The sequence below is a fragment of the Bombina bombina genome, chromosome 1 (assembly GCF_027579735.1).
Source record: "Bombina bombina isolate aBomBom1 chromosome 1, aBomBom1.pri, whole genome shotgun sequence".
In the NCBI taxonomy this organism is placed as follows: Eukaryota; Metazoa; Chordata; class Amphibia; order Anura; family Bombinatoridae; genus Bombina; species Bombina bombina.
In genome coordinates this window covers 1,057,890,553-1,057,912,236 of record NC_069499.1, presented here as the reverse complement: position 1 = coordinate 1,057,912,236, position 21,684 = coordinate 1,057,890,553, and positions in this window count along the sequence as shown.

Here is a 21,684-nt window from a genome sequence, read left to right as displayed (position 1 = left end):
GTCAGAGGATGTTGCGTCATACTTGGCGCCAAAAAATATGGGCGTTGTACTTGGCGCCAATAATGTGGGCGTCATACTTGGTGCCAAAAAATGTGGGCGTCATTTTAGTCTCCACCTTTTTTCACATTATTTAAGTCTCACTTTTTATTGCTTCTGGTTGCTAGAGGCTTGTTTCCCATTCCTGAAACTGTCATTTAAGGAATTTGATAATTTTGCTTTATATGTTGTTTTTTCTATTACATATTGCAAGATGTCACAACCTGACCCTGGGTCAGAAGCTACTTCTGGAAAGACGCTGCCTGATGCTGGTTCTACCAAAGTTAAGTGCATCTGTTGTAAACTTTTGGTAACTGTTCCTCCGGCTGTAGTTTGTGTTAGTTGTCATGATAAGCTTTCTAACGCAGATAGTGTCTCCATTAGTAATAATCCTTTACCTGTTGTTTTTCCTTCAACATCTAATGTTCAGGATGTCCCTGTTAATGTAAAAGAATTTGGCCTAGATTTGGAGTTCGGCGGTAAAAGGGCTGTTAACGCTCCGCGGGCTTTTTTCTGGCCGCACCATAAATTTAACTCTGGTATCGAGAGTTAAAACAAATGCTGCGTTAGGCTCCAAAAAAGGAGCGTAGAGCATTTTTACCGCAAATGCAACTCTCGATACCAGAGTTGCTTACGGACGCGGCCGGCCTCAAAAACGTGCTCGTGCACGATTCTCCCATAGGAAACAATGGGACTGTTTGAGCTGAAAAAAAACCTAACACCTGCAAAAAAGCAGCGTTCAGCTCCTAACGCAGCCCCATTGTTTCCTATGGGGAAACACTTCCTACGTCTGCACCTAACACCCTAACATGTACCCCGAGTCTAAACACCCCTAACCTTACACTTATTAACCCCTAATCTGCCGCACCCGCTATCGCTGACCCCTGCATTACACTTTTAACCCCTAATCTGCCGCTCCGTAAAACGCTGCCACCTACGTTATCCCTATGTACCCCTAATCTGCTGCCCTAACATCGCCGACCCCTATGTTATATTTATTAACCCCTAATCTGCCGAGCGGACCTGAGCGCTACTATAATAAAGTTATTAAGCCCTAATCCGCCTCACTAACCCTATCATAAATAGTATTAATCCCTAATCTGCCCTCCCTAACATCGCCGACACCTACCTTCAATTATTAACCCCTAAACTTCCGATCGGAGCTCACCGCTATTCTAATAAATGGATTAACCCCTAAAGCTAAGTCTAACCCTAACACTAACACCCCCCTAAGTTAAATATAATTTTTATCTAACGAAATAAATTAACTCTTATTAAATAAATGATTCCTATTTAAAGCTAAATACTTACCTGTAAAATAAACCCTAATATAGCTACAATATAAATTATAATTATATTATAGCTATTTTAGGATTAATATTTATTTTACAGGCAACTTTGTAATTATTTTAACCAGGTACAATAGCTATTAAATAGTTAAGAACTATTTAATAGTTACCTAGTTAAAATAATAACAAATTTACCTGTAAAATAAATCCTAACCTAAGTTATAATTAAACCTAACACTACCCTATCAATAAAATAATTAAATAAACTACCTACAATTACCTACAATTAACCTAACACTACACTATCAATAAATTAATTAAACACAATTCCTACAAATAAATACAATTAAATAAACTAGCTAAAGTACAAAAAATAAAAAAGAACTAAGTTACAGAAAATAAAAAAATATTTACAAACATAAGAAAAATATTACAACAATTTTAAACTAATTACACCTACTCTAAGCCCCCTAATAAAATAACAAAGCCCCCCAAAATAAAAAATTCCCTACCCTATTCTAAATTAAAAAAGTTACAAGCTCTTTTACCTTACCAGCCCTGAACAGGGCCCTTTGCGGGGCATGCCCCAAGAAAATCAGCTCTTTTGCCTGTAAAAAAAAACATACAATACCCCCCCCCCCAACATTACAACCCACCACCCACATACCCCTAATCTAACCCAAACCCCCTTAAATAAACCTAACACTAATCCCCTGAAGATCTTCCTACCTTGTCTTCACCATCCAGGTATCACCGATCCGTCCTGGCTCCAAGATCTTCATCCAACCCAAGCGGGGGTTGGCGATCCATAATCCGGTGCTCCAAAGTCTTCCTCCTATCCGGCAAGAAGAGGACATCCGGACCGGCAAACATCTTCTCCAAGCGGCATCTTCGATCTTCTTCCATCCGGTGCGGAGCGGGTCCATCTTGAAGCAGGCGACGCGGATCCATCCTCTTCTTCCGATGTCTCCCGACTAATGACGGTTCCTTTAAGGGACGTCATCCAAGATGGCGTCCCTCGAATTCCGATTGGCTGATAGGATTCTATCAGCCAATCGGAATTAAGGTAGGAATTTTCTGATTGGCTGATGGAATCAGCCAATCAGAATCAAGTTCAATCCGATTGGCTGATCCAATCAGCCAATCAGATTGAGCTCGCATTCTATTGGCTGATCGGAACAGCCAATAGAATGCGAGCTCAATCTGATTGGCTGATTGGATCAGCCAATCGGATTGAACTTGATTCTGATTGGCTGATTCCATCAGCCAATCAGAATATTCCTACCTTAATTCCGATTGGCTGATAGAATCCTATCAGCCAATCGGAATTCGAGGGACGCCATCTTGGATGACGTCCCTTAAAGGAACCGTCATTAGTCGGGAGACATCGGAAGAAGAGGATGGATCCGCGTCGCCTGCTTCAAGATGGACCCGCTCCGCACCGGATGGAAGAAGATCGAAGATGCCGCTTGGAGAAGATGTTTGCCGGTCCGGATGTCCTCTTCTTGCCGGATAGGAGGAAGACTTTGGAGCACCGGATTATGGATCGCCAACCCCCGCTTGGGTTGGATGAAGATCTTGGAGCCAGGACGGATCGGTGATACCTGGATGGTGAAGACAAGGTAGGAAGATCTTCAGGGGATTAGTGTTAGGTTTATTTAAGGGGGTTTGGGTTAGATTAGGGGTATGTGGGTGGTGGGTTGTAATGTTGGGGGGGGGGTATTGTATGTTTTTTTTTACAGGCAAAAGAGCTGATTTTCTTGGGGCATGCCCCGCAAAGGGCCCTGTTCAGGGCTGGTAAGGTAAAAGAGCTTGTAACTTTTTTAATTTAGAATAGGGTAGGGAATTTTTTATTTTGGGGGGCTTTGTTATTTTCTTAGGGGGCTTAGAGTAGGTGTAATTAGTTTAAAATTGTTGTAATATTTTTCTTATGTTTGTAAATATTTTTTTATTTTCTGTAACTTAGTTCTTTTTTATTTTTTGTACTTTAGCTGGTTTATTTAATTGTATTTATTTGTAGGAATTGTGTTTAATTAATTTATTGATAGTGTAGTGTTAGGTTAATTGTAGGTAATTGTAGGTAGTTTATTTAATTATTTTATTGATAGGGTAGTGTTAGGTTTAATTATAACTTAGGTTAGGATTTATTTTACAGGTAAATTTGTTATTATTTTAACTAGGTAACTATTAAATAGTTCTTAACTATTTAATAGCTATTGTACCTGGTTAAAATAATTACAAAGTTGCCTGTAAAATAAATATTAATCCTAAAATAGCTATAATATAATTATAATTTATATTGTAGCTATATTAGGGTTTATTTTACAGGTAAGTATTTAGCTTTAAATAGGAATCATTTATTTAATAAGAGTTAATTTATTTCGTTAGATAAAAATTATATTTAACTTAGGGGGGTGTTAGTGTTAGGGTTAGACTTAGCTTTAGGGGTTAATACATTTATTAGAATAGCGGTGAGCTCCGGTCGGCAGATTAGGGGTTAATAATTGAAGGTAGGTGTCGGCGATGTTAGGGAGGGCAGATTAGGGATTAATACTATTTATGATAGGGTTAGTGAGGCGGATTAGGGGTTAATACATTTATTATAGTAGCGCTCAGGTCCGCTCGGCAGATTAGGGGTTAATAAGTGTAGGCAGGTGTCGGCGACGTTGAGGGGGGCAGATTAGGGGTTAATAAATATAATATAGGGGTCGGCGATGTTAGGGGCAGCAGATTAGGGGTACATAGGGATAACGTAGGTGGCGGCGATTTGCGGTCGGAAGATTAGGGGTTAATTATTGTAAGTAGCTGGCGGCAACGTTGTGGGGGGCAGGTTAGGGGTTAATAAATATAATATAGGGGTCGGCGGGGTTAGGGGCAGCAGATTAGGGGTACATAAATATAACGTAGGTGGCGGTCGGCAGATTAGGGGTTAAAAATTTTAATTGAGTGGCGGCGGTGTGGGGGGACCTCGGTTTAGGGGTACATAGGTAGTTTATGGGTGTTAGTGTACTTTAGGGTACAGTAGTTAAGAGCTTTATGAACCGGCTTTAGCCCAGAAAGCTCTTAACTCCTGCTATTTTCAGGCGGCTGGAATCTTGTCGTTAGAGCTCTAACGCTCACTTCAGAAACGACTCTAAATACCGGCGTTAGAAAGATCCCATTGAAAAGATAGGATACGCAAATGGCGTAGGGGGATCTGCGGTATGGAAAAGTCGCGGCTGAAAAGTGAGCGTTAGACCCTTTAATCACTGACTCCAAATACCAGCGGGCGGCCAAAACCAGCGTTAGGAGCCTCTAATGCTGGTTTTGACGGCTACCGCCGAACTCCAAATCTAGGCCTAAGTTTCTAATTCTGTTAGGAAGGCTCTGTCTGTTATTCCTCCTTCCAGTAAACGTAAAAGGTCTTTTAAAACTTCTCATATTTCAGATGAATTTTTAAGTGACCGCCATCATTCTGACTTATCTGTTTCTGATGAGGATCTATCTGGTTCAGAAGATTCTGCTTCAGATATTGACACTGATAAATCTTCATATTTATTTAAGATGGAGTTTATTCGTTCTTTACTTAAAGAAGTGTTGATTGCATTAGATATGGAGGAGTCTAGTCCTCTTGATACTAAATCTACTAAGCGTTTAAATTCGGTTTTTAAACCTCATGTAGTTATTCCAGAAGTTTTTCCAGTTCCTGATGCTATTTCAGAAGTAATTTCTAGGGAATGGAATAGTCTGGGTACTTCATTTACTCCTTCTCCAAGGTTTAAGAAATTGTACCCTGTGCCATCTGATAGATTAGAATTTTGGGACAAAATCCCTAAAGTTGATGGGACTATCTCTACTCTTGCTAAACGTACTACTATTCCTACAGCGGATAGTACTTCCTTTAAGGATCCTTTAGATAGGAAGCTTGAATCCTTTCTAAGGAGAGCTTATTTATGTTCAAGTAATCTTCTTAGACCTGCTATTTCTTTGGCTGATGTTGCTGCATCTTCCACTTTCTGGTTGGAGGCTTTAGCGCAAGTGTCAGACCATAATGCTTATAGCATTGTTAAACTTCTTCAACATGCTAATAACTTTATTTGTGATGCCATTTTTGATATCATTAGAATTGATGTCAGGTATATCTATTTTAGCTAGAAGAGCTTTATGGCTTAAATCTTGGAATGCAGATATGACTTCTAAGTCAACTTTGCTTTCTCTTTTTTTCCAAGGTAATAAATTATTTGGTTCACAGTTGGATTCTATAATTTCAACTGTTACTGGGGGGAAAGGAACCTTTTTGCCTCAGGACAAAAAATCTAAAGGTAAATATAGGGCTGCTAATCGTTTTCGTTCCTTTCGTCAGAATAAGGAACAAAAGCCTGACCCTTCCCCTAATGGAACGGTTTCCGTTTGAAAACCTTCTCCAGTCTGTAATAAATTCAAGCCTTTTAGAAAGTCAAAACCAGCTCCCAAATCCGCATGAAGGTGCGGCCCTCATTCCAGCACAGCTGGTAGGGGGCAGGTTATGATTTTTCAAAGATATTTGGATCAATTCGATTCACAGTCTTTGGATTCAGAACATTGTTTCACAAGGGTACAGAATAGGTTTCAAGGTAAGGCCGCCTGTGAGAAGATTTTTTCTCTCTCGCATTCCAGTAAACCCAGTGAAGGCTCAGGCTTTTCTGAAATGTGTTTCAGACCTAGAGTTGGCTGGGGTAATTGTGCCAGTTCCAGTTCTGGAACAGGGTCTGGGGCTTTACTCAAATCTATTCATTGTACCAAAGAAGGAGAATTCCTTCAGACAAGTTCTGGATCTAAAAAATATTGAATCGTTATGTAAGGATACCAACATTCAAAATGGCGACTATAAGGACTATTCTGCCTTTTGTTCAGCAAGGGCATTATATGTCTACAATAGACTTACAGGATGCATATCTTCATATTCCAATTCATCCAGATCACTATCAGTTCCTGAGATTCTCTTTTCTAGACAAGCATTACCAGTTTGTTGCCCTTCTGTTTGGCCTAGCAATAGCTCCAAGGATCTTTTCAAAGGTTATCGGTGCTCTTCTCTCTGTAATCAGAGAACAGGGTATTGTGGTATTTCCTTATTTGGACGATATCTTGGTACTTGCTCAGTCTTTACATTCTGCAGAATCTCATACGAATCAACTTGTGTTGTTTCTTCAAAGACATGGTTGGAGGATCAATTTACCAAAGAGTTCATTGATTCCTCAGACAAAGGTAACCTTTTTGGGCTTTCTAAGAGATTCAGTGTCCATGACTTTGTCTCTAACAGAAAAGAGACGTCTGAAGTTGGTTTCAGCTTGTCGAAACCTTCAGTCTCAATCATTCCCTTCAGTAGCTTTGTGCATGGAAATTCTAGGTCTCATGACTGCTGCATCGGACGCGATCCCCTTTGCTCGCTTTCACATGAGACCTCTCCAGCTTTGTATGCTGAACCAGTGGTGCAGGGATTATACAAAGATATCACAATTAATATCCTTAAATCCCAATGTTCGATCTTCTCTGACTTGGTGGTTGAATCACCATCTTCTATTTCAAGGGGCCTCTTTTGTTCATCCAACCTGGACTGTAATCTCAACAAATGCGAGTCTTTCAGGTTGGGGAGCTATATGGGGATCTCTGACAGCGCAGGGGGTTTGGGAATTTCAGGAGGAGAAATTACCAATCAACATTTTGGAACTCCGTGCGATTTTCAGAGCTCTTCAGTTCTGGCTTCTTCTGAAGAGAGAATCGTTTATTTGTTTTCAGACAGACAATGTCACAACCGTGGCGTATGTCAATCATCAAGGTGGGACTCACAGTCCTCAGGCTATGAAAGAAGTATCTCGGATACTTGTATGGCCGGAATCCAGCTCCTGTCTAATCTCTGCGGTTCATATCCCAGGTGTAGACAATTGGGAAGCAGATTATCTCAGTTGCCAGACGTTACATCCGGGCGAATGGTCTCTTCACCCAGAGGTATTTCTTCAGATTGTTCAAATCTGGGGACTTCCAGAAATAGATCTGATGGCCTCTCATCTAAACAAGAAACTTCCCAGGTATCTGTCCAGATCCAGGGATCCTCAGGCGGAAGCAGTGGACGCGTTGTCGCTTCCTTGGAATTATCAACCTGCTTATATCTTTCCGCCTCTAGTTCTTCTTCCAAAAGTGATTTCCAAAATTCGAATGGAACGTTCGTTTGTATTGCTGGTGGCTCCAGCATGGCCTCACAGGTTTTGGTATGCAGATCTCGTTCGGATGGCAAGTTGCCAACCTTGGACACTTCCGTTAAGGCCAGACCGTCTATCTCAAGGCCCATTTTTCCATCAGGATCTCAAATCATTAAATTTGAAGGTATGGAGATTGAACGCTTGATTCTTAGTCATATAGGTTTCTCTGACTCAGTGATTAATTCTATGATACAGGCTCGTAAATCTGTGTCTAGAAAGATTTATTATCGAGTCTGGAAGACTTACATTTCTTGGTGTTCTCATAAATTCTCTTGGCATTCTTTTAGAATTCCTAGAATTTTACAGTTTCTTCAGGATGGTTTGGATAAGGGTTTGTCTGCAAGCTCTTTGAAAGGTCAAATCTCTGCTCTTTCTGTTCTTTTGCACAGAAAGATTGCTAATCATCCTGATATTCATTGTTTCTTTCATGTAATTAGCAGGAGTCCATGAGCTAGTGACGTATGGGATATACATTCCTACCAGGAGGGGCAAAGTTACCCAAACCTCAAAATGCCTATAAATACACCCCTCACCACACCCACAAATCAGTTTTACAAACTTTGCCTCCCGTGGAGGTGGTGAAGTAAGTTTGTGCTAGATTCTACGTTGATATGCGCTTTGCAGCAGGCTGGAGCCCGGTTTTCCTCTCAGTGTGCAGTGAAAATCAGAGGGATGTGAAGAGAGTATTGCCTATTTGAATTCAATGGTCTCCTTCTACGGGATCTATTTCATAGGTTCTCTGTTATCGGTCGTAGAGATTCATCTCTTACCTCCCTTTTCAGATCGACGATATACTCTTATATACCATTACCTCTACTGATTCTGGTTTCAGTACTGGTTTGGCTTTCTACTACATGTAGATGAGTGTCCTGTTGTAAGTAAGTCTTATTTTTTTGTGACACTCTAAGCTATGGTTGGGCACTTTTATATAAAGTTCTAAATATGCTGTATGTGTTTAAACATTTATTTGCCTTGATTCAGGATGATCAATATTCCTTATTCAGACAGTCAGTTTCATTATTTGGGATAATGCATATGAATAAATAATTTTTTCTTACCTTAAAATTGTTTTTTTTCCCTGTGGGCTGTTATGCTCGCGGGGGCTGAAAATGCTTCATTTTATTGCGTCATTCTTGGCGCGGACTTTTTTGGCGCCAAAAAATTTTCTTTGTCATTTCCGGCGTCATACTTGTCGCCGGAAGTTGTTTGTGTTTGCGTCATTTTTTTGACGTTTTGCACCAAAAATGTCGGTGTCACCGGATGTGGCGTCATTCTTGGCGCCAAAAGCATTTAGGCGCCAATAATGTGGGCGTCTTTTTTGGCGCTAAAAAATGTGGGCGTCATTTTTTGTCTCCACCTTTTTTTCACATTATTTAAGTCTCATTTTTCATTTGCTTCTGGTTGCTAGAGGCTTGTTCATTGGCATTTTTTCCCATTCCTGAAACTGTCTTTTAAGGAATTTGATAGATTTTGCTTTATATGTTGTTTTTTCTCTTACATATTGCAAGATGTCTCAGATTGACCCTGGATCAGAAGCTACTTCTGGAAAAACGCTTATATCCGATTGTACGACACTCTCTGACGTGGTGGACAGATCACCATCGTTTAGTTCAAGGGGCTTCTTTTGTTCTTCCAACCTGGACTGTGATCTCAACAGATGCGAGTCTGACAGGTTGGGGAGCTGTATGGGGGTCTCTGACAGCGCAGGGGGTTTGGGAATCTCAGGAGGCGAGATTACCAATCAACATTTTGTGCGATTTTCAGAGCTCTTCAGTCGTGGCCTCTTCTGAAGAGAGAATCGTTCATTTGTTTTCAGATGGACAATGTCACAACCGTGGCATATGTCAATCATCAAGGGGGGACTCACAGTCCTCTGGCTATGAAAGAAGTATCTCGGATACTTGCATGGGCGGAATCCAGCTCCTGTCTAATTTCTGCGGTTCACATCCTAGGTATAGACAATTGGGAAGCGGATTATCTCAATCGCCAGACGTTACATCCGGGTGAATGGTCTCTTCACCCAGAGGTATTTCTTCAGATTGTTCAAATCTGGGGACTTCCAGAAATAGATTTGATGGCCTCTCATCTAAACAAGAAACTTCCCAGGTATCTGTCCAGATCCAGGGATCCTCGGGCGGAGGCAGTGGATGCATTGTCACTTCCTTGGAAGTATCATCCTGCCTATATCTTTCCGCCTCTAGTTCTTCTTCCAAGAGTGATCTCCAAGATTCTAAAAGAGCGTTCGTTTGTTCTGCTGGTGGCTCCAGCATGGCCTCACAGGTTTTGGTATGCGGATCTTGTTCGGATGGCAAGTTGCCAACCTTGGACTCTTCCGTTAAGACCAGACCTTCTATCTCAAGGTCCTTTTTTCCATCAGGATCTCAAATCATTAAATTTGAAGGTATGGAGATTGAACGCTTGATTCTCAGTCATAGAGGTTTCTCTGACTCTGTAATTAATACTATGTTACAGGCTCGTAAATCTTAGTCTAGGAAGATATATTATCGAGTCTGGAAGACTTACATTTCTTGGTGTTCTTCTCATCAATTTTCCTGGCATTCTTTTAGAATTCCTAGAATTTTACAGTTTCTTTAGGATGGTCTGGATAAAGGTTTGTCTGCAAGTTCCTTGAAAGGACAAATTTCTGCTCTTTCTGTGCTGTTTCACAGAAAGATTGCTAATCTTCCTGATATTCATTGTTTTGTACAGTCTTTGGTTCGTATAAAACCAGTCATTAAGTCAATCTCTCCTCCTTGGAGTTTGAATTTGGTTCTGGGGGCTTTACAAGCTCCTCCGTTTGAACCTATGCATTCTCTGGATATTAAATTACTTTCTTGGAAAGTGTTGTTCCTTTTGGCCATTTCTTCTGCTAGAAGAGTTTCTGAGTTATCTGCTCTTTCTTGTGAATCTCCTTTTCTGATTTTTCATCAGGATAAGGCGGTGTTGCGGACTTCATTTAAATTTTTACCTAAAGTTGTGAATTCTAACAACATTAGTAGAGAAATTGTGGTTCCTTCATTGTGTCCTAATCCTAAATTCGTTACATTCTTTGGATGTAGTTAGAGCTTTGAAATATTATGTTGAAGCTACTAAAGATTTCCGAAAGACTTCTAGTCTATTTGTTATCTTTTCCGGTTCCAGGAAAGGTCAGAAGGCCTCTGCCATTTCTTTGGCGTCTTGGTTAAAGTCTTTGATTCATCATGCTTATGTTGAGTCGGGTAAAACTCCGCCTCAAATGATTACAGCTTATTCTACTAGGTCAGTTTCTACTTCCTGGGCATTTAGGAATGAAGCTTCGGTTGATCAGATTTGCAAAGCAGCAACTTGGTCTTCTTTGCATACTTTTACTAAATTCTACCATTTTGATGTGTTTTCTTCTTCTGAAGCAGTTTTTGGTAGAAAAGTACTTCAGGCAGCTGTTTCAGTTTGATTCTTCTGCTTATAATTTCAGTTTTTTTCATTATAAGATTTAAACTTTATTTTGGGGTGTGGATTATTTTTCAGCGGAATTGGCTGTCTTTATTTTATCCCTCCCTTTTTAGTGACTCTTGCGTGGAAGTTCCACATCTTGGGTATTTATTATCCCATACGTCACTAGCTCATGGACTCTTGCTAATTACATGAAAGAAAACATAATTTATGTAAGAACTTACCTGATAAATTCATTTCTGTCATATTAGCAAGAGTCCATGAGGCCCACCCTTTTTTGTGGTGGTTATGATTTTTTTGTATAAAGCACAATTATTCCAATTCCTTATTTTGTATGCTTTCACACTTTTTTCTTATCACCCCACTTCTTGGCTATTCGTTAAACTGATTTGTGGGTGTGGTGAGGGGTGTATTTATAGGCATTTTGAGGTTTGGGAAACTTTGCCCCTCCTGGTAGGAATGTATATCCCATACGTCACTAGCTCATGGACTCTTGCTAATATGAAAGAAATGAATTTATCAGGTAAGTTCTTACATAAATTATGTTTTTGTACAGGTTTTGGTTCGTATCAAGCCTGTCATTAAGTCTATCTCTCCTCCTTGGAGTCTTAATTTGGTTCTGACTTTACAGGCTCCTTCGTTTGAACCTATGCATTCTCTGGATATTAAATTACTTTCTTGGAAAGTGTTGTTCCTTTTAGCCATCTCTTCTGCTAGAAGAGTTTCTGAGTTATCTGCTCTTTCTTGTGAATCTCCTTTTCTGATTTTTCATCAGGATAAGGCGGTGTTGCGGACTTCATTTAAATTTTTACCTAAGGTTGTGAATTCTAACAACATTAGTAGAGAAATTGTTGTCCCTTCATTGTGTCCTAATCCTAAGAATTCAAAGGAGAGATCTTTACATTCTTTGGATGTAATAAGAGCTTTGAAATATTATGTTGAAGCTACTAAAGGTTTTAGAAAGACTTCTAGTCTATTTGTTATCTTTTCTGGTTCCAGGAAAGGTCAGAAGGCTTCTGCCATTTCTTTGGCATCTTGGTTAAAATCTTTGATTCATCTTGCTTATGTAGAGTCGGGTAAGTCCCCGCCTCAAAGGATTACAGCTCATTCTACTAGGTCAGTTTCTACTTCCTGGGCTTTTAGGAATGAAGCTTCTGTTGATCAAATTTGCAAAGCAGCAACTTGGTCTTCTTTGCATACTTTTACTAAATTCTACCATTTTGATGTTTTCTTTTCTTCAGAAGCAGTTTTTGGTAGAAAAGTACTTCAGGCAGCTGTTTCAGTTTGATTCTGCTGCTTATTATTTCATTTTTTTGATTTGGGTTGTGGATTATTTTTTCAGCGGAATTGGCTGTCTTTATTTTATCCCTCCCTCTCTAGTGACTCTTGCGTGGAAGTTCCACATCTTGGGTATCGGCTATCCCATACGTCACTAGCTCATGGACTCTTGCTAATTACATGAAAGAAAACATAATTTATGTAAGAACTTACCTGATAAATTCATTTCTTTCATATTAGTAAGAGTCCATGAGGCCCACCCTTTTTTGTGGTGGTTATGATTTTTTTGTATAAAGCACAATTATTCCAATTCCTTATTTTTTTATGCTTTCGCTCCTTTCTTATCACCCCACTTCTTGGCTATTCGTTAAACTGAATTGTGGGTGTGGTGAGGGGTGTATTTATAGGCATTTTGAGGTTTGGGAAACTTTGCCCCTCCTGGTAGGAATGTATATCCCATACGCCACTAGCTCATGGACTTTTGTTAATATGAAAGAAATGAATTTATCAGGTAAGTTCTTACATAAATTATGTTTTTGATTCTGAGCCATCATTAGCTAAGGCGCGGATGCTGTTCAGGAGCCTCCTGGTTCAGATGTGCCGCGGCTTTCTCCTCAAGCGTCCCAATCCTATTCATCTGCACAGGCAGTGCCCTCTCATGCTCCGTCTGGAGTTACTTTGCAAGATATTGCTGCCCAGGTATCTTCTGCGGTATCTAAGGCGCTGTCTGCTTTTCCCGTGCTGCAGGGAAAACGCAAAAGGAGATTTAAAGAAACGGTAAGTAAGGTTTCTGATCCTGAGGTGGCTAATCAAAGTCTTTCCTCTCAGAAGTCTGATTCTTGTGCATCTGAGGGTGACATTTCAGATTCAGGCAGTATAATTCCTTCTACTGATGCTGATGTTGTGTCCTTCAGATTTAAGCTGGAACACCTCCGCTTGTTACTTAAGGAGGTTTTGGCTACCTTGGATGACTCCGATACTACTATCGTTGTTAACCCTAAGAAGTCTAGTAAGCTCAACAAGTATTTTGATGTTCCCTCTGCGGTGGAGGTTTTTCCTGTTCCAGACCGTGCTTCTGAGATTATTGCACGGGAGTGGGAGAGACCTGGTATTCCTTTTTCTCCATCTCCTATTTTTAAGAAAATATTTCCTATAGCTATTAAGGAGTTGTGGCAAACGGTTCCTAGGGTGGAAGGAGCTATTTCCACTTTGGCTAAGAGGAACACTATTCCCATAGAGGATAGTTGTTCTTTTAAGGATCCAATGGATAAGAAATTGTGGAGGCATTATTAAAGAAAATGTATGTTCACCAAGGTCTTCAATGGCAGCCTGCAGTGTGTATTGCTACTGTTACCAGCGCTGCAGCTTACGGGTTTGATGCTTTGATTCTATTCAGGCAGATATTTCTCTCGAGGAGATCCAGGACAGGATTAAGGCTCTTAAGTTATCCAATTCCTTTATTACGGATGCTTCCTTACAGGTCATTAAACTGGGAGCAAAAATGTCTGGTTTCTCTTGGAAAGGTGTATCCAGTCCACGGGTTCATCCATTACTTGTGGGATATTCTCCTTCCCAACAGGAAGCTGCAAGAGGACACCCACAGCAGAGCTGTCTATATAGCTCCTCCCCTAACCGCCACCCCCAGTCATTCTCTTGCAGCTCTCGACAAGAAAGTATCAAGAGAGATGTGGTGACTTAGTGTAGTTTTTACCTTCAATCAAAAGTTTGTTATTTTTAAACGGTACCGGCGTTGTACTGTTTTTACTCTCAGGCAGAAATTGGAAGAAGACTTCTGCCTGGAGGTTTGATGATCTTAGCGGTTTGTAACTAAGGTCCATTGCTGTTCTTACACATAACTGAAGAGTATGGAAAGAAAACTTCAGTTGGGGGGACGGTCTGCAGATTGCCTGCTTTGAGGTATGTTCAGTATATTTTTTTCTAGAGAGATGATAAGGTCTAGAAAATGCTGCCAGTGCCTGGTATATTTAACCCCTTAATGACCACAGCACATTTCCATTTTCTGTCCGTTTGGGACCAAGGCTATTTTTACATTTCTGCTGTGTTTGTGTTTAGCTGTAATTTTCTTCTTACTCATTTACTGTACCCACACATATTATATACCATTTTTCTCGCCATTAAATGGACTTTCTAAAGATACCATTATTTTCATCATATAATATAATTTACTATAAAAAAAATGATAAAATATGAGGAAAAATGGAAAAAAACACACTTTTTCTAACTTTGACCCCCAAAATCTGTTACATATCTAAAACCACCAAAAAACACCCATGCTAAATAGTTTCTAAATTTTGTCCTGAGTTTAGAAATACCCAATGTTTACATGTTCTTTGCTTTTTTTGCAAGTTATAGGGCCATAAATACAAGTAGCACTTTGCTATTTCCAAACCATTTTTTTCCAAAATTAGCGCTAGTTACATTAGAACACTAATATCTTTCAGGAATCCCTGAATATCCTTTGACATGTATATATTTTTTTTTAGTAGACATCCCAAAGTATTGATCTAGGCCAATTTTGGTATATTTCATACCACCATTTCACTGCCAAATGCGATCAAATACAAAAAATCGTTCACTTTTTCACAAATTTTTTCACAAACTTTCGGTTTCTCACTGAAATTATTTACAAACAACTTGTGCAATTATGGCATAAATGGTTGTAAATTCTTCTCTGGGATCCCCTTTGTTCAGAAATAGCAGACATATATGGCTTTAGCGTTGCTTTTTGGTAATTAGAAGGCCGCTAAATGCCACTGCGCACCACAAGTGTATTATGCCCAGCAGTTAAGGGGTTAATTAGGGAGCTTTTAGGGAGCTTGTAGGGTTAATTTTAGCTTTAGTGTAGTGTAGTAGACAACCCCAAGTATTGATCTAGGCACATTTTGGTATATTTCATGGCACCATTTAACCGCCAAATGCGATCAAATTAAAAAAAACGTAAAATTTTTCACAATTTTAGGTTTCTCACTAAAATCATTTACAAACAGCTTGTGCAATTATGGCACAAATGGTTGTAAATGCTTGTCTGGGATCCCCTTTGTTCAGAAATAGCAGACATATATGACTTTGGCGTTGCTTTCTGGTAATTAGAAGGCCGCTAAATCCTGCTGCGCTTCACACGTGTATTATGGCTAGCAGTGAAGGGGTTAATTAGGGAGTTTGTAGGGAGCTTGCAGGGTTAATTTTAGCTTTAGTGTAGAGATCAGCCTCCCATCTGACACATCCCACCCCCTGATCCCTCCCAAACAGCTCCCTTCCCTCCCCCACCCCACAATTGTCCCCGCCATCTTAAGTACTGGCAGAAAGTCTGCCAGTACTAAAATAAAAGGGTTTTTTTTAAAAAAAAAAAAAAATTTTTTTAGCATATTTACATATGCTGCTGTGTAGGATCCCCCCCTTAGCCCCCAACCTCCCTGATCCCCCCCAAAACCCCTCTCTAACCCTCCCCTCTGCCTTATTGGGGGCCATCTTGGGTACTGGCAGCTGTCTGCCAGTACCCAGTTTGCAATAAAAAGTGCTTTTTTGTTTGTTTGTTTTTTCTGTAGTGTAGCTTCCCCCCCCCCACCCCCACACAGACAAACCCCCACCACCTTGCTGATCGTTTTTTATTTTTTACATTTTTTCCACCTTTTTTTTTTCAACATTTTCTGTAGTGTAGCGGTTCCCAACCGCTCCCTCCCCGTGCACGCGCCCGCCCCCACCCTCCCGTGCACGCGTGTACCAAATGCACTGACCTTTCTATAAGTTATAAAGACCATATTATGGCTTTTAAAGATTTATCACCTGAGGTTTCTGAGACTGACAAAAGGGAGGTTATGCCATCTAGCTCTCCCCACGTGTCAGAACCTATAACTCCCGCTCAAGGGACGCCAAGTACATCTAGCGCGTCCAATGCGTTTACTTTACAAGACTTTACAAGACATGGCGGCAGTTATGAATCATACCCTCACTGAGGTATTGTCCAAACTGCCAGGGTTACAAGGAAAGCGGGACAGCTCTGGGGCTAGAACAAATACAGAGCTCTCTGACGCTTTAGTAGCTATTGTCTGATATACCCTCACAATGTGCTGTGCAGAAGTTGAAGCAGGAGAGCTTCTATCTGTGGGTGACTTCTCTGATTCAGGGAAGGCGTTACTTCAGTCTGACTCTGAAATGACAGCATTTAAATTTAAGCTTGAACACCTCCGCGTGTTGCTCAGGGAAGTTTTAGCGACTCTGGATGACTGTGACACCATTGTAGTCCCAGAGAAATTGTGTAAAATGGACAAATACTTTGCAGTGCCTGTTTACACTGATGTTTTTCCAATCCCTAAGAGGTTTTCAGAAATTATTACTAAGGAATGGGATAAACCAGGTGTGCCGTTCTCTCCCCCTCCTGCTTTTAAGAAAATGTTTCCTATAGATGCCGCTACACGGGACTTGTGGCAGACGGTCCCTAAGGTGGAAGGAGCAGTCTCTACCCTAGCTAAGCGTACAACTATTCCTGTCGAGGACAGTTGTGCTTTCCTAGATCCTATGGATAAGAAATTAGAGGGTTTCCTTAAGAAAATCTTTATACAACAAGGTTTTATTCTCCAGCCTCTTGCATGCATTGCCCCAGTCACTGCTGCAGCGGCTTTCTGGTTCGAGTCTCTGGAGGAGGCTTTACAGGTAGAGACCCCATTGGATGATATCCTTGACAGGCTTAAAGCTCTTAAGTTAGCCAATTCATTTATTTCTGACGCCGTTTTTCATTTAACCAAGCTATTGGCTAAAAATTCAGGTTTTGCCATTCAGGCACATAGGGCGCTATGGCTTAAATCCTGGTCAGCTGATGTCACTTCAAAGTCTAAACTTCTCAATATCCCCTTCAAAGGGCAGACCCTATTTGGGCCTGGACTGAAGGAGATCATTTCTGATATTACTGGAGGAAAAGGCCACGCCCTTCCCCAGGATAGGTCCAACAAGTTAAGGACCAAACAGACTAATTTTCGTTCCTTTCGAAACTTCAAGAGTAGTGCAGCTTCATCTTCCTCTTCTACAAAACAAGAGGGAAATTTCTCTTGCAAGGTGTATCCAGTCCACGGATTCATCCTTTACTTATGGGATATTCTCCTTCCCTACAGGAAGTGGCAAAGAGAGCACACAGCAGAGCTGTCCATATAGCTCCCCCTCTAGCTCCACCCCCCAGTCATTCTCTTTGCCGGCTCTAAGCACTAGGGTCTCTCTACGGGAGGGTAAAGTAAATGTGGTGTTAGAATTGTAGTTTTTATTATCTTCAATCAAAAGTTTGTTATTTTAAATAGTACCGGTTTGTACTATTTACTCTCTAGCAGAAAAGTGATGAAGATTTCTGCTGAGAGGAAAATGATTTTAGCATGTTGTAACTTAAATCCACTGCTGTTCCCACACAGGACTGAGGAGTACCAGAAAACTTCAGTTGGGGGGAACAGTTTGCAGGGGGAACTGCAATAAGGTATGTTCAGCATTTATTTCTAGACAAGACTGAGATAATGCTAGAAGAGACTGACAATATCCCCATGAGGGGAGGGTAAGCTATGTTCTCAGACTTAGTAAGGAATTGAATGCTTACATTATAGGGCTAATTATGCTGGTTGACACTTATTCAGGGCAATCGATTGTTTAGCTAAGGAAAATATCGTTTGCAAGACACTTTTGAAAGCCCCTTTGGGTTCTTTCTGGGGTTATTACCCACATGGCTGTTTTTTAGTCACTTAGGAGTGATTTACTAGGCCTCACAGCTCTGGAGTAGAGTGGGAGGGGCCTAATTTTGCGCCTCAGATGCGCAGTTAGAATTGCAGAGAAGTTCATGCTGCTTCACATGGAGGGTCCTGCTGATGTTTGAGGGCCTAAAAGAAGCTATATTCCCCCAAATCTGATCCCTAAGGGCAGGTAGGGCCACAGCAAGGCTGTGGCAAGGTGCTGTAGTAATTTAACCGGGTGTTGGCTTTAGGCTGCTCCGGTTTGGGCATTAAGGGGTTAATCATTTTGAAACTTGTGGTGCAATCTTATTAAGGCTTTAGCTACATACTGTGAACATTTCAGAAAGATTGCTGCATTTTTCACTGTTTTGTAAAATTGTGTGCTTTTTATCTCTTAAAGGCACAGTAACGTTTTTTTCAAATTGTGTTTTCTATTTGATTAAAGTGATTTCCAAGCCTGTTTGTGTACTCTACTAGTCTGTTAAACATGTCTGACACTAAGGAAAATCCTTGTTCAATGTGTTTAGAAGCCATGGTGGAACCCCCTCTCAGAATGTGTCCCACTTGTACTGATATGTCTATACACTTTAAAGATCATATTGTTGCACTTAAGAATGTGGCCCAAGATGATTCTCAGACTGAAGGTAACGAGGGTAGCCCGTCTGCCTCTCCCCAAGTGTCACAACCAGTTACGCCCGCTCAAGCGATGCCTTGTACCTCTAGTGCGTCTAACCCTTTTACATTACAAGACTTAGCGGCAGTCATGGATAATTCTCTTGCAGCTTTCTTATCTAAACTGCCCGTGTTACCTGCAAAGCGTGATAGCTCCGTTTTAAGAACAGATTATGAGCATTCTGACATTTTGGTAGCTGTATCTGATATACCCTCACAACGCTCTGAAGTGGGAGCGAGGGATTTGATGTCTGAGGGAGAAGTTTCTGATTCAGGAAAGGTTCCTCCTCAGACAGATTCAGATACATTGGCTTTTAAATTTAAACTAGAACACCTCCGTGTGTTGCTCAGGGAGGTATTAGCTACTCTGGATCACTGCGACCCTTTGGTGGTCCCAGAGAAATTGTGTAAAATGGACAAGTACTTAGAGGTCCCTGTTTACACTGATGCGTTTCCAGTCCCTAAGAGGATAGCGGATATCGTTACTAGGGAGTGGGATAGACCAGGTGTCCCTTTTGTCCCCCCTCCTGTTTTTAAGAAAATGTTCCCCATATCTGACCCCATGCGGGACTCGTGGCAGACGGTCCCTAAGGTGGAGGGGGCTGTTTCTACACTTGCTAAACGCACAACCATACCAATTGAAGACAGTTGTGCTTTTAAAGACCCTATGGATAAAAAATTAGAGGGTTTACTTAAGAAAATTTTTGTTCAACAAGGTTTTCTTCTCCAACCTATTGCCTGCATTATTCCTGTAACTACTGCAGCTGCTTTCTGGTTTGAGGCGCTGGAAGACTCGCTCCAGACGGAGACCTCATATGAGGAAATTATGGATAGAATTAAGGCTCTAAAGCTAGCTAATTCTTTTATCACTGACGGCGCTTTCCAAATAGCTAAGTTAGCGGCGAAAAATTTCAGGTTTCGCCATTTTGGCGCGCAGGGCGCTATGGCTAAAGTCCTGGTCGGCAGATGTGTCGTCTAAATCCAAGCTTTTGAACATTCCTTTCAAAGGAAAGACCCTCTTCGGGCCTGAATTGAAAGAGATTATTTCAGATATCACCGGGGGAAAAGGCCATGCTCTCCCTCAGGACAAGAACAAAGAACAAAGCTAATTTTCGTTCCTTTCGCAATTTCAGGAACAGCCCCGCTTCATCCTCTTCGGATGCAAAGCAAGAGGGTAACGCTTCACAGCCCAAGGCAACCAGGAAACCTTACCAGGGCTGGAATAAGGGTAAACAGGCCAAAAAGCCTGCAGCTGCCACCAAGACAGCATGAAGGGGTATCCCCCGATCCGGGACCAGATCTAGTAGGGGGCAGACTCTCTCTCTTCGCTCTGGCCTGGGCAAGAGATGTGCACGATCCTTGGGCATTAGAGATTGTAGCCCAGGGATACCTTCTAGAATTCAAGGACTCTCCTCCAAGGGGAAGGTTCCACATTTCTCGTCTGTCTACAGATCAGACAAAGAAAGAGGCGTTTTTACGCTGTGTAGAAGATCTACATACAATGGGAGTGATCCACCCAGTTCCAATTGCAGAACAAGGACTGGGGTTTTACTCAAACCTGTTTGTGGTTCCCAAAAAAGAAGGAACTTTCAGACCAATCCTGGATCTCAAAATTCTAAACAAATTCCTCAGAGTCCCATCATTCAAGATGGAGACCATTCGGACAATCTTACCAATGATCCAGGAGGGTCAATATATGACTACCGTGGATCTAAAGGATGCGTACCTACACATTCCTATCCACAAAGATCATCACCAGTTTCTCAGGTTTCACAAAGGTGCTAGGGTCCCTCCTGGCGGTTCTAAGACCGCGGGGCATAGCAGTGGCGCCTTACCTAGACGACATCTTAATTCAGGCGCCGTCTTTCCAAAGACCCAAGTCTCACACGGAGATTGTATTGGCCTTTCTGAGGTCTCACGGGTGGAAGGTAAACATCAAAAAGAGTTCTCTTTCCCCTCTCACAAGGGTTCCCTTCCTAGGGACTCTAATAGACTCGGTAGAAATGAAAATATTTCTGACGGAGGTCAGAAAATTCAAACTCTTAACTGCTTGCCGAGTTCTTCATTCCATTCCCCCGCCATCTGTGGCTCAGTGCATGGAGACAATCGGATTAATGGTAGGGGCAATGGACATAGTCCCTTTTGCTCGGATACACCTCAGACCACTGCAACTATGCATGCTCAAACAGTGGAATGGGGATTATGCAGATTTGTCTCCTCAAATTCAGTTGGACCAGGAGACCAGAGATTCTCTTCTCTGGTGGTTGTCTCAGGATCACCTGTCTCAGGGAATATGTTTCCGCAGACCAAAGTGGATCATTGTAACGACCGACGCCAGTCTTTTAGGCTGGGGTGCGGTCTGGGACTCCCTGAAAGCTCAAGGCTTATGGTCTCGGGAAGAAAAGCTTCTCCCGATAAACATTCTGGAACTGAGGGCGATATTCAACGCTCTTCAGGCATGGCCTCAACTAGCTGCAGCCAAATTCATCAGATTTCAGTCGGACAACATCACGACTGTAGCTTACGTCAATCATCAGGGTGGAATCATCGTCAATCATCAGGGTCAGACAAACATCCTCCTTGTTTGTTATGTAGTCTGGTAAGAGGAGAGGTCAGAAAGCGACTGCTACCTCTCTTTCCTTTTGGCTGAAAAGCATCATCCGTTTGGCCTATGAGACTGCTGGCCAGCAGCCTCCTGAAACAATTACTGCTCATTCCACATGGGCTTTCAAAATGAGGCTTCTGTTGAACAGATTTGTAAGGCAGCGACTTGGTCTTCACTGTATACTTTTTCCAAGTTTTACAAATTCGATACTTTTGCTTCTGCGGAGGCTATTTTTGGGAGAAAGGTTTTGCAAGCAGTGGTGCCTTCCGTTTAAGGTACCTGTCTTGTTCCCTCCTTTCATCCGTGTCCTAAAGCTTTGGTATTGGTATCCCACAAGTAAAGAGAAAACAGAATGTATGCTTACCTGATAAATTACTTTCTCTTGCGGTGTATCCAGTCCACGGCCCGCCCTGGCATTTAAGTCAGGTAAAAAATTT